The 13,437-nt window shown below is 37.2% G+C and overlaps 1 long non-coding RNA gene across 1 annotated transcript; it reads right to left on the bottom strand.

The window, feature by feature from the left end:
• Positions 1-12,668: 12,668 nt before the first annotated feature.
• LOC134666331 (uncharacterized) lies at positions 12,669-13,414 on the bottom strand. The gene is made up of 2 exons (XR_010098481.1): positions 13,220-13,414; positions 12,669-13,081 (listed from the first exon to the last, which is right to left on the bottom strand). It is a non-coding gene; the product is annotated as an uncharacterized LOC134666331 (long non-coding RNA).
• Positions 13,415-13,437: the final 23 nt, after the last annotated feature.

The raw sequence follows: 13,437 nt of genomic DNA, 5'->3' as shown, positions 1-13,437 counted from the left end.
TCGAATCTGCCATTTCACCTCACAAACGTCATATCGATCATTTAAAAAATTATATTTAATCAATAAAATAATATAAAAATAAAAGAGCTGCATTTCCGTGATCGCTATAATGAATACTATTGGGAAAAAATATAATTTGCCTATCTTCAAAAAACTTTACCTACCCAATTATATTTTAAGACCGTGACATGCGAGGCTCGTAGTGTATCTTGGTGATATGACATGACTCCATGATACGATTCATTACAAGTATCAAAAGTGACTTTTTGGTTCAAGAAATGTCAGTTTTGACACTGACATATCAGTATCGTATCGGTGTGACATCTTATAAGCATTGTTCGAATCGGGTCATAAGCCACTTCTAGTTGGGAAGCACTTGAGGAACACTAGTCAGGGAATACACTGAAAAGGCCAGCACCGTATAACACTCGCAGTTGCAAGAGGATTCATTATACCCTATTTCCCCACTTGCACCCAACTACACTAGCGCCACTTACACCATACTAACCCGGGGTTAACCGGGTAAACCGTTAACCAAGTGTCAAATACTGGTAACTATAGTAACTCGAGGTTTAACCAGTTAACCCCGGGTTAGTGAATGGTGCAAGTGGCCCTTATCCAAAATTAAGATCTTGCATGCACGCAGTTAATGTTCGCATACATGGCTTTGTCATGTCATGGAAAAACAATTTTTAATACAGTTGCTCAAAAAGTGCTACTTTACGTAGCTGTTTAGCGTGCGGAAAGTTGGTTATCTCGAACTAGTGCTTTTTACTTTTCCAATTTTTTTAAATTTATACTTGTTCCAATTCACGACTACTTATTGATGAGTGTTAATATTAGTTTCCTTTAAACGTCGTAATCAGCATAAAAACCTACCGTTAATGTAAGAATACGAAAAATATTACATATTTCATATTTAATTACTTACCTCTTCATCATTATAACACGTTTATTTTTTAATATTCAATATTGAAAATTCCGTTCTTAATAAGTTGACTGAATGGAACGGAATAGCTGCCAAACGCCCATAGATATAATATACTTAAAGACGACGTCTAACCGAGCTGTCACTGTTACCACTTTTGTTTAGTGTACGATTAACAATGTTTTTCTTATTTTTTCGCAACTGTATTAAAAAACGTCGTTCGATACACGTGCGGAAATGTCATTCTTCACTCGTCCCGAGTCTTGCCACTCGCCTGCGGCTCGTGGCAAGATATCTCGGTACTCGTGAAGTAATGACATACCTTCCGCACCAGCATCGAAATGTACTATTTCACATGCCTTATGGCAGAACATAGTAAGGGCTAACACTGTATGTAAATTTATAACATGCACTCTAGGTACTGTACCATAATTATGTTCTTGTGAATAAACGTTCATTCATTCATTAATTCATCAAAAAGAGTGAACTGACAGTTGCGGGCAATTATTAAATGAGATTATAGCGTTATCGTATAAATCTTACGCTTTTTATAATTTTGCTTTGCCCGCAGGCTCATCATTAAGCATGAGCAGCATCATATTAACTCCTGTATGCTACCTCTATCTAATCGATTTCTCAGACAGAACTATTTTTAGACTGCCAGCGCATTTTACGATCGAGTAAGCAAGCCTCGTTATGCTGCAGTTCTCTAGTAGCTTTTGAGGTCGGCTTCACTTATTTCAACCTTAAAAAAATCGGCCATGCATGAATCGGGCTTGTATACGAAGTGTTTCGTACGATCGTATAAGATTTAACTCTATGTAAGTGCTTTTACGCACGTTTGATGTGCCTTCTTAACCCCTTAGTTGTTCGGAACTGTCAAAATTTTGTTCTAACTGACAGGCCGATACCGTCCGGCGGACTGTTAATCAGTAGGCCCCTTTAAAAGAGAGTGATTGATTCTCTAGAAGAGAGTAAGTCTCTACCAACGTTAACGAATTTTGCAGTATAATAAACGTCAAACAAATCATGTCTTGTCAGAAATGAAAACCAAACGAAAGGTAAATCAACGCTCGAAGGCGAGGCGACGTACTGTTAATGATATCTAATTATTTAGTACACGGTGTATTTGGTTTGGATACGCCAGAATATACGCTAGAATTCATACCTGTCTGCCAAGTTGTCTGCACCCACCTGGAATAAGACAAATAGCCATTGTTAAAATTGTGTCTCAAGAAGCCCTAATAAGCACCCAAGTCCCATCCCAAGCCATAGCTTATCGTTCTGGACTCCCCTTGGATTGCTAAATCACTCCCCAGTTTGGAAACGTTAGAAGAAAAATATGTAATCGTAAGAATCACGCACGCGTAACAAATCCAAATAAGCAACGAATCACACGAGTCGTTGGCGAAATGTTCAAAGATTTGCATGCCGATAAGTCAAGTGATGGAAATCGACGATCAGAATAAGACATGCGCGATATAACGTGACATTAGAGAATATTACCTATCTACACGGAAATATAACGTTAGGCAAGCGTGACAGGATAGCTAATCTACGAAACACCGCGAATTTCAACCTAAATGTTTGCGTTGATTTTACATTCATATTTCCTTTTGTATGGTAAATCAAAATCAATACAGAACCGTATTCACTCAAATGTATCCAGTAAATAGACACCATAATCGAATTTACGATATTTTTTATTTGGGTTGCTACACACTTTTCCATGTTCGTCATAAAATTACGTCAATGCCTACTCTCAAATTCGGCGAAAGGAAAGAAGCCATCTCCGAGTTTCGTTTATGTCAAGGAAAAAACTACACGAAAGGGATTAAGGGCGGACATTCTATCGCATAAAATATTATTTACGCTAGGATTGGCACGAATCAAAAGACATGGGTTACATTGGATTTTTATGTACTTACGCACAAAAAACGCAACTAACGGAGCTCTTTATGTCACATCATGCGTTACTTCAATGTTAAATTTGTATATAATTTGTCGATGTCGGCATAATCGCTACAAATATTATAAATGCGAAAATAACTCTATCTGTCCGTGTACTCTTCACGCTTAAGACGCTAAACCGATTTAGGTGGTAGGTACTCAGATACTTTGAGGAAGGACATAGGATAGTAGTTTATATCAGTTATTATCATCATCCGATGCAGACGAAATCGCGAGTAGAAGCTAGTTTTACATATATAAGTATAAATTGTTCCAATCAACTTGATTCGCAATCGCGAGTCAATGCGTCGCCGCCGGGCTCCTTCCCATCCGAGGGTTTCAAATGCTATCCGAGTAGAAAAGTCAAAGGCTTAGGCTGACCATAATTAGTGGGTTTATTAAGTTATCAATTGTCTATGGATCTCTAGGTCACGTAACATTTGATAACAATGACTCTGTTCCCTCACGCTCGCTCGGCCAAAGGAACACGTCCGACCACCAAACCGCAAGCCGCTCGAATCAAAATGTAAATGTACACGTCACTGAATTATGCCAAATAAATACAAGCCGATCCCACCAAATGGAAACAGCTTCAACACATGTGTATGTAAGAGCTCATCAACGTGCACACTAGAAGATATTTAAAAAAGGGGGCCGCAACGTATTGTATTTTGTATTTAAGTACATTTTGAATACATCAAACTAGTTTTTATTTTGCTGGATTCGTCGATCTATGAACTCAAAACAAAACGGCCGTTTTAACATTGGACGCTTAGATTGACTAATCCAGCAACATAAAAACTAGTTTGATGTATTCAAAAGGTACTTAAATACAAAATACAGTACGTAGCTGAGGGACGCGACGGTCAGGGCTGTCAGCACCGCTGCTTTCTGGGCATCCACTGTTTAGATTTTTAGAGGAACCTCGACACGAGAGAAGAAGAACTACTTACGTAGTTGCTCCCTTTTTTAAATACCTTTCGTTAAATTTAAATAATCACGATTATTATTTTAGCAGTGGCGCTAGTGTGCACGTTGAAGGTTTCGAATGTGGCTGATTGATGGTCTAATTGCTGTTGGTTAGAATCGAAATTACCTATTACTTAATCGTATTTGTAGAATTCTTAGTAAAACTTATGATTATTTTCATCTGTGACAATATTCCTCACACATAATGAAACAGTAGCCATAGAAAGGACGTGAATAATTCATCTAAATCTGTTGGTCGAAAAAGACGTCTCCAACTTTATGAGAGGCCATAACATAACTAGCATAGTCCTTATTATTGATGCGATAAAGTTCATTTTGCGTAAGCAAGCGAAAAAGTTTAATACTATCTCAACCAAGGCTAGTCATTACGGTTTTGAGTCTTCTTTTCAATTACTGCGTTTTCCGCAATAGCGAATTGGCACATTTATAAAGAAAGCTCTCATACAAATCAGCCTTATACTTTGAGCTCTTGGTGATGTCTTTTCCAAGTGGTTTCAAATTAGACTCTAGTTACTTCGGAATGCCGCGTTACTTCAGCTTTCTGTAAGGTTAATGAAACAAATTAAGTTGTAATGAAATACTGTTGACATACCTACAGCATCTCATTAAACCTTTACCTACCTACGGGGTATTAAAACGGCGGTGTTCCTCAATACTGGACATTTTAAACGGATAACTTTTGCAAGAGGCGCCGGGATGATAACATTTTAACTAGAGATTTACATTAATGTTTTAAATTTTTAGGGATTTGAAATGTACTCGTTGATTATTATGTAACCATAATACTTATATAGACCAACGCCAATCGAAACGTTAAAACTTACTAATTTTATTATGCAATAAAATAACTGAATTATGAAAGTTACGTGATCATTTCCAAACATTATTTAAACTTGCTTTATTATGTGTTAGTTGCGTAAGTTGACTTGTAATTTATTTTGTCTCTCTCTTTATTCTTTGTTGGTCCTTCATTACTGAGCATCATGACCACTTGGTTTTGCAGTTCCATTGATGTGACTCCATCGGTCTCTATCTCCTGTAGCCCTTAATGTTTGACGAAAATTGCCTGAGATGGCCTTCTTCAAATCAAACCTTTTCCGACCAAGATCACTTATCTTTTTCTAAGCTTTCATGGCCTCTACACATGGCATGGTTGTAATTTATAATTATCAATAAATAATCTGTATATTTCTACACACTGAATGTAGTCAGTGTGACTGCAATTTTATCAGTCCCACTGTTGCGTGTAACCCGACCCACCGCGGTGTCCGATGTTGACCAGCTCGTAGCTCACAGATATTGAGTTTACTTTTGCAAAATCTAGTCTAGGTTACCTAATTAAAGCCAAACAAACACAAACCTAGAACAAGCGATTAATTTATTGCAAAAGGCTGCCTTCCCACTGAGGCGGAGACGAGGGGAGACCTGCGGGAATAAAGCAATATAATTGGCTGTGTTATATAAACGATTAGAGGCTTTTGAGATGTAGTTGTGGAGAAGAATGGAGAGAATTAGTTGGACGGAGAAAAAAACGAACGAGGAAGTGCTACAAATTGTTGGAGAGAAGAGAAACTTACTGAGGACCATAGAGAATAGAGGGGGCAAAATGATAGGTCACTATAAGACACGACACTTTCTTTAAAACTATATTAGATCGAAGCTTGGAGAGAGGAAGAGGAAAACCACGAGCAAGCTATACACAACAACTAAAAGCCAAAGCAAATGTCGTGTCTTACAGGGACCTAAAGAACCTGGCCGAGCACCTCGGAAACTGGCGCATACCTACTCCACCGACAAGAGCCATGCTCTTAAATTATGACGATGAATTGGTTGTAATCTAGCGGACCAGAGAAGACCAACGTTATTGGACTGGTTGATGCCCGCACACCTTTTCCTCAGTGGAATGCCATCCATCACCATGTTATAGCTCTATCATTTAACTTAGAAGAGGAAGACCGAGAATAAATTATTTCAACCAACAGAAAAGAAAAGGTTCAGATCGTGTCATACCAGAAGGTTAAGGAGTTGGCAGAGGACCGGAGGAGTTGGAGATTGCTCCACCGACAAGAGCACAGTTCTTAAATATAAAGAAGAAGAATTTAACTAGGCAGTTGGTAAAGTGGTTACGACTATACGGTCAAAGTTATCCTACTTCAAGTAATAAATATTATTAAGTTAACTACGATAATGAGAACAATTGTTGTTCTTAAATTTATACATTTTCTTTTGGATGGTAGGTAGGTACCTTTACAAAATTAGCGAAACAAGCAAGTAGTTAATTAGAAAAGTTCCCAAACACCTAATTAGGGCAAGTCAGCACATACGATATTAGTACCGTGTAAAATCAATAGGCCAAAGGTCAAGTGTTTAAAATATGAGCAATTGCTAATCCTAGCCACACGTCTCCCTTATACGACTTCAGGTTAGCGACTAATACTTATTATTACATAAGGAGAAATAGGAACTACATCCACTTTAGAGGAAGAGACTGTCGGTACCGATGCTAGGAATCGAAGTTTTTTTATATAAATGAACGGTATGTAGGCACGCCACTTCAGTTACCGCTTATAATACGATAGTCGTTCGTTACCTTTGCCGCGTCACGGCTCTCGTCTAATCTAGCATTAGCATTTATATTGGCTTAGTCGCCATATCCGCATTATGTCACCCTATTTCCCACAAAAGCGAACCGGGGCGAAAATTCGCAAATGTTTTGTGCATTTTCATGGCCCTAATTTCGATAACGGTCTACAATTTCATTGATCCAATTAAGGATTTTTCCCCAGAAACCCGAGACGGGAATTCCCTAGGGAAAGGTAAAAATCGTTTACGTAGGTAGAATGGAAATTCTTTGCATACCTTAAGAGCAAGTTCATGCACAAACATAATAAAGTCAACGTAGCTATACCTAGTTGTGGAAATGTTAAGCAAGAAAGTAGTATTCCATGTAGCATAGCTATTTTTCATAATGTATTTTGATATTTGCATGACCATTCGAGTAACATATCAGATACTAGTTTTCATTCCTAGAAATTGTAACAGAAAGAAATTAGAGTTTTAGGTACATAGGCTGGTATCTTATTTTCGGTAGTATTTAATATTTTCTACTAGCTACTATTTTAACATTTAGATTATAGTGAATTGTATCTTGTACAGTCACCATTAAAAGTAATGGATCAGACTACGCGTCTAAAGTATCTACATTTTCTAATAGTTTGACAAAAATATATATATATGTAGGTTTGTAGAATAATTAAGACTGTGACATAATTACAGTTTAGAACGAAAACAGTAGAGATATATCTATCCTTTAGCCGCCCAGAGACCTATAAAAAGGTCTACTGTTCCATTCCAATTTGAACTTTGTGTTCACAAAATAAAATTTCATTTTGCTTGGCCAGGTTTGACTTATGGGCGGCTAGAGGCTATTTGGAAAACAATTCCTGGCAGACACTTTTGGACCGTTGTTTCATCCGCAAATTGATGTATACTGAATACATTTACCTAATACTACTACGAATGTAAGCAGATTTATCTACTGTAATTTACAAATAACAAAATGTTCAAAATGAAATAATAGTGTTGTCCAGGAATAGCATTTAAAATAACTAGGTAACGAAACTAATATATGCAAATACATACAGCACAACAGTAGTAATTCACATACTGCCGGCGATAAACGCTAACTTAGTGTTATAAAACAGCTAATAAAAACAGCTTCACAAAAACAAACGCAATCCTGAAATACGAGCTGGGATGTTCTGAATGCTTATCAATCGTTTCAAACCAATATAAGTGTGAGCTCGAGTTCAATACTAAATGTGCTTTAATTGGAGTTCAAGTTTATGATGGTTATCAGATGTGCTGGGTCAATCGTGGAAACAACAGAGGGCCTGAAAATTACGATAACACGGACGAGTGACGTCAACACACCCGACCCCACGTAAGTGTGCTATTCAGCTGCCCCTGTATTGCAATCGTTCACTGAACGCAGCACATCATTTGAGTCAGTAGACCAGTATTCTGTGATCCGAGATCAGTAACATCTGTCTGTTTAATCAGAATTAGATTTAAACTGGTTGACGTGAGGGTATCGCTTGCCTAAGAATGGGCAGAACAGATATTCCAGCCAATAGCTTATCGAGCGCATACGATTCAATTCAAACGCTCAAGTGAACAAAGCACCCTTGTGCACCAAGTGTACCAACCACAATTGACGGTATGATACCAGGGAACTATAAAACTTCATTGCGATTGCAGAAGCTTTGTTGTGATAGGGCTTAAATGCTCTTCAAGAACAGTTACTATACCTACTAGATACGATGTCACAATACCGGTCCTAGCAAGTCGATCCCTTAAATGTAGAGAACACCATCGGAATACCGAGCCTGAACGAGACACATCAATGTAACAACGAAAGCCTGCCGTAAGAAATTCAGCAGCGTGAAAGCAGAAATATGTTGAACACTGGATGAAAAAATCCCGAAACTTTCAAAGCTCGGTCGTTACGAGGAAAGCATTTCAGATCAGTGTCCTTTCTCCTAGAACAGGCGACAGCTGAAGATCGATGGAAAAATAACAACGTCGAAGTGAAAGTAGTTTCATGTTTTAATTTGACTCCCCATCATAAATGTTTCTAAATTATTTTAATTTCAAGAAAATATCCTAAATTAGGTAATACTGGACTCACTGGCAATTAGGGTAGGTATCTAGATGCTATGAATAGGAGGGGTGTGTGTGATTTTTGTCCCATGTGATAGGTAAGTACCTATGCCCTACAAGTATAATACTTACTAAGCAAAGGTCCCTTGTACCACAACCACACCACTCGAATAATATTCAAATATTACTTATTTGCGATTCGATTTGCAATCTCTTGTATATCAAATCTACTTCCAATATGCTTATGTTCCGTATCAAATAGGATCTGTAAACCGCAAATATAAAATTGTGTAAGACACATGATGCCCCGGCAAAGTACCAATATTTAAAAACGCTCTGAACATGTGCATGTATACTTATTATTCAAAGCATGGCGTAAGAATTTTTTGCCTCTTAATAACATTTTGCTTCATGGAAATTTTTGCACATTCTTGACGGTATCATAAATATAGTATTTCGTTTCGAGACTTTATAATTTTATACTTTTGTTTAACCGTTCGTTCGTTCGTTCGTATAGTTGACTGGTAGAAAATGCCTTTAGGCATTAAGTCCGCCATTTGTACATTTTTCCTGTGTTTGTGCAATAAAGTTAAAATAAATAAATGCAATTCGGCATCGAGAATTTCCAGTAGTTTTGATAGCATTTTGATAATAACAACATTAACAACCAATAAATGCCTACACTGAGAGAAAAGTACAACAAAAATACACTTAGAATTACAAAAATAAACTTAATCCGGGGACAAGGAGAGTTAACTAATAGGAACAAATTGACTTTTGCAATTTCTATTAGTTCTTGCAATTTCTATTATCTGTTTGTTGAAATTATATTTGGGATTACTGAGCTGTTTGTAGAAATAAATAAACTTTACAGAAATAGTGAAACGTCCATAATTATTACTAAAAATTCATTTTTTCCCCCAGTACAGAACTGTTTTTTAATTCCTGGTGATGATTTTTCTCTCAGTGTACTACCAAATTAACATAATATTTATACTTTTAAAGTTACGAGGTAGAAAACAGATAAACGGATCAATAAAGGGTAGGAGGATAAATAATAAATGATTTAATCTTAGTAGAGTAGAAAGGTGACAATTGAAACACGTCATGATTGACACAAGCCAAAATTCTTGAAAACTACGACACCTATGCATGTGAGGCACTACTCAGTCTATACGGTCGATCATTCTTAAACCTTTCTAACTGTAAAAAAGAAATAGTTACAGGCCATCAAACATAAATGGTTTCAACCGTCCACCGTCTACCCTAACGGTCTCTATCACCCTTAGGCAACGTAATTCTAAAAACAATTTCGTCTGTAAGCAATGCGGGTTGGGTGAAAAATCGGTGTCATTCGACTTTTTATTTATTTAACCCAGGTACAATTTAAACAAACACCCGACGTAATAAACTCTTCTTTTAATCAATGTTCTCGAAGCTTGCTGAGCAAAGAAAACACATTGATTAAAGTATCTTTTATTCCGAGCCTGTATCTGGAGCTCCGAGTGCTCGGCCTTCTAGTTAAACACTTTTAATAGGTACGGTGCATCACACAGCGCGGACAATTATGGCATAGACTATAAAGGCATTTTAGTTAAGGTCTACAATAGACGTAATTAATTATGTGGCGTGTGAGTGGCGTGCTGTACGCTGTAAATAGTTTACAATGAACAATAGGATAAAAAGATGTCGTGATTATAGGTACCATATACTTTTACTCAATGTGAGTCCGTGAGTCGTGTGTTTGATTCGTGTCGTCGCTTCAGGGGGCCTAGCCAAAACACATTTCGAAAAAAGATATCGCTAACGAATCGATAAAAAATGTATGGGAATGACAGGTACCGTAGATGAGTCTGTCGAAAAATATTAACGAATACAAAAATGTTAGCCAAGTTGCAATGTTGTAACGAAACGCAAAACTTTCGTTACCGGGATTCGCCATCTGTCATACATTGCCTAGCCAAGTGACACTTTTGACAAGCGAAATCAAATCGTTATCGCCTCCTAGGTGTAGCTACGTAGCGCGAGCTATCCCCTTGCAGATAACTTATCGAAGCACAAGAAAATACCGAATAATAGTGTTTGTAAATTAGAATTTGTAGTAAAAAGCATACTTCAACATCATTGTGGGCGGCGAACAACGCGGAAGTGTCGCTTAGACGCAGGCGCCGTCTGAAAAATCGCCTCTATTGAAACTGCTTAGGAAAGGACTGCTACGATCAAAGGATTGTGGGCCGTACGCAGCATTTCACCCAAAGGATCCAATGTGACCGAGGCGCTGAATATCTACCTATCTATAGTGACAGTGTCATGGAAAAATGGATTATGCACCCACAAATGCAACACGTAACAACGTCCCTACAAAGGTAAGAGTGAGTCAATAACTTATCCCTACTATACCTACTAAAAAGTATATAAAATATGTTATTAATGCTAAAATAACAAATGTGTTCCTGTTACGTCATCAAATATAAACCGATGAACGGTGTAGATTAAATTTGGTACCCATATGCACAATGGCAAGCACTTGCTTTTCAATAGGAAAGTGAATTGAATGTGTAAAGGCAAAGGTATATAGGTAAAGGCTTTACAAATATAGATAAAGACTCGGGAACAAATGTTCTTCACACAAATAAATGCCCTTCCCGGGACGCAAAACTATCACCTTCATAGGCAAGGTCACTAACAACTAGCAATATTGTAGTGTCATCCCATATTCTTAAATTGATTTGAAAGGGACGAGACTACAGTGTTGCTAATTTTTAATTTCTACAATTTCTTGTCGGACTGTACAGTAAGCTCAAGAAGACTTGTGTTGTGGGTACTTAGGGTACTTAGATAACTATATATAGATGGTCAAACCAATTTGTCAGTCAGTAAGAACCAGGAAAACTATACTCATAGTTATCTTTTGGGTGCTAGTACTAGTATATGACAAAGCTAGTATGATTCTCTCCGTCTTTGTTTGAAATGAGACAGTCCTTTGACAAACTATACTTAAATACATAGACAACACCCATGACTCAGGTACAAAATATCTGTGCTCATTACACAAATTTCCTTACCGGGGATTCAAACTCAGGATTATCAGCTTAACCGGCAGGGTCACTATAGTCACTACCAACTTGGCCAGACGGGCTGTTGTCATACATATCAATTATCAACCATAGTATTGAAACTTTTTCATATTATGAAACATATTGTATATGACTTCTTTTGGCAGGCACAGGTACAGTCAGCTGAAGAGAAAAGGTACCAACCCTGCATACAAACTTCTATGTAGCGGTGGTACCTTTTCTCTGCAGCTGACTGTACCTACACACTATATAAAAATAATCTTAACATATACTTACACAAAACATTTAGTTTTTTTTGTCATGTGACTGGTAGAGAATAAGTATTATAACCAAATGTTACAAAGTTTGTTGAAAAACTAAGCATTCATTTTGTTTCAGGTGACTTGGATATATATTGCAGCCTTGGCATGTGAACCAATACTTTATGGTGCTCCAAAGCCAGGGTCAAGGGAAGAAACTATGTCACATGTACAACCACAAAAATATATTGAGTGTTGTTTTACTGTTTTAAAACACTGTACATAATATATGTACAAACAAGAATGCTTGGCTACTGATTTCATGCTGCCGGCAAAAAATACCTGCTGCATCTTTCATTAACAGATTTTCAATAAAATAAATTAACTTTTTAACCCAATCATTGTTTCATTTATTTATGGTGGTTACCACCTTAACTTTTGGTATGCTTAGCTAGAGCAGATCTGCTCCCATTTACTTACCTATATTACCTATATTTAAAAAAATGCATTAATTTTTAAAAGTTGTCTTTAAAAAACGACCGGTCTGGCCTAGTGGGTATTGACCCTGCCTGCTAAGCCGATGGTCCTGGGTTCGAATCCCAGTAAGGGCATTTATTTGTGTGATGAACACTAATATTTGTTCCTGAGTCATGGATGTTTTCTATGTATATAAGTATGTATTTGTCTATATAAGTATGTGTAAGTTATTTATTTTATTTTATTTAATTATGATTGATATATAAATTACAAATTTTTGACAGGAGCATACAAAAGGTTAAATATGAACAAAAAGCAAAGACAGTAGGTAATAAAATAATAATATTAAGTAACAATATGATTTATTAGTTTTGGTTTCACAGGCAGCTTTTATCTTATCTAATGCATAACATCTAGGTATTCAATGTCCGCTTGACTTTTGTTAATTTCGAAAATGTTTGACGTCTATGAAGTAAATGATTTCACTGAGGTTACACTGATTCGGGCAAACCTGTCCACAATTTCACTTCACGGTTTGAATCATTACTAACGCTTAAAGTATTGTCTCTTCTGGTCAAGTAAGCCAGCAGTGCATGTCCTTAGCACTGGTAACTGTCATGAAGATTGCAGCGGCAGCTTTGACTGTACGTGCCAACTTGGCGAGGACTTCTCAGCGTGGAAGAAGAGCCCGCGGAGCCCGCTCTTGCCCGCTCTGGCTGCGCCGCCGCCTTGGTTGGGGCTGCGGGGACGACGGCTGTCTGAAATTGTTAAACTTTAGGTCAAAATTATATGCAATTAACAACACACTTTTCAAATATTACACTATATAGAGTTATTTTATCACGAAATTGTGATTAACTAAGTTAGACAAATACCAAAATATTTAATTTGCTTACCGATAAAACAATTATTTTCTCCAAAATTAGATTCGCTGTTCACTTGACACTCTTGACAGCTGACAGATGACGTTTCTTGACGGTTTTGAACGAGAACCACAGACAAAAATTAATTTTTACCGACTTGGCGCGTAGCTTGAGCGTTAACTAAAAAGATTGCCTCTTGGCTAGGTTATTATAAACATTATCGACCAGTCGCTCGCGATCGTAGAGATCGA

The sequence above is a fragment of the Cydia fagiglandana genome, chromosome 7, assembly GCF_963556715.1.
Source record: "Cydia fagiglandana chromosome 7, ilCydFagi1.1, whole genome shotgun sequence".
NCBI classification, from domain to species: domain Eukaryota; kingdom Metazoa; phylum Arthropoda; class Insecta; order Lepidoptera; family Tortricidae; genus Cydia; species Cydia fagiglandana.
This window is presented reverse-complemented; position numbering and strand designations above follow the sequence as displayed.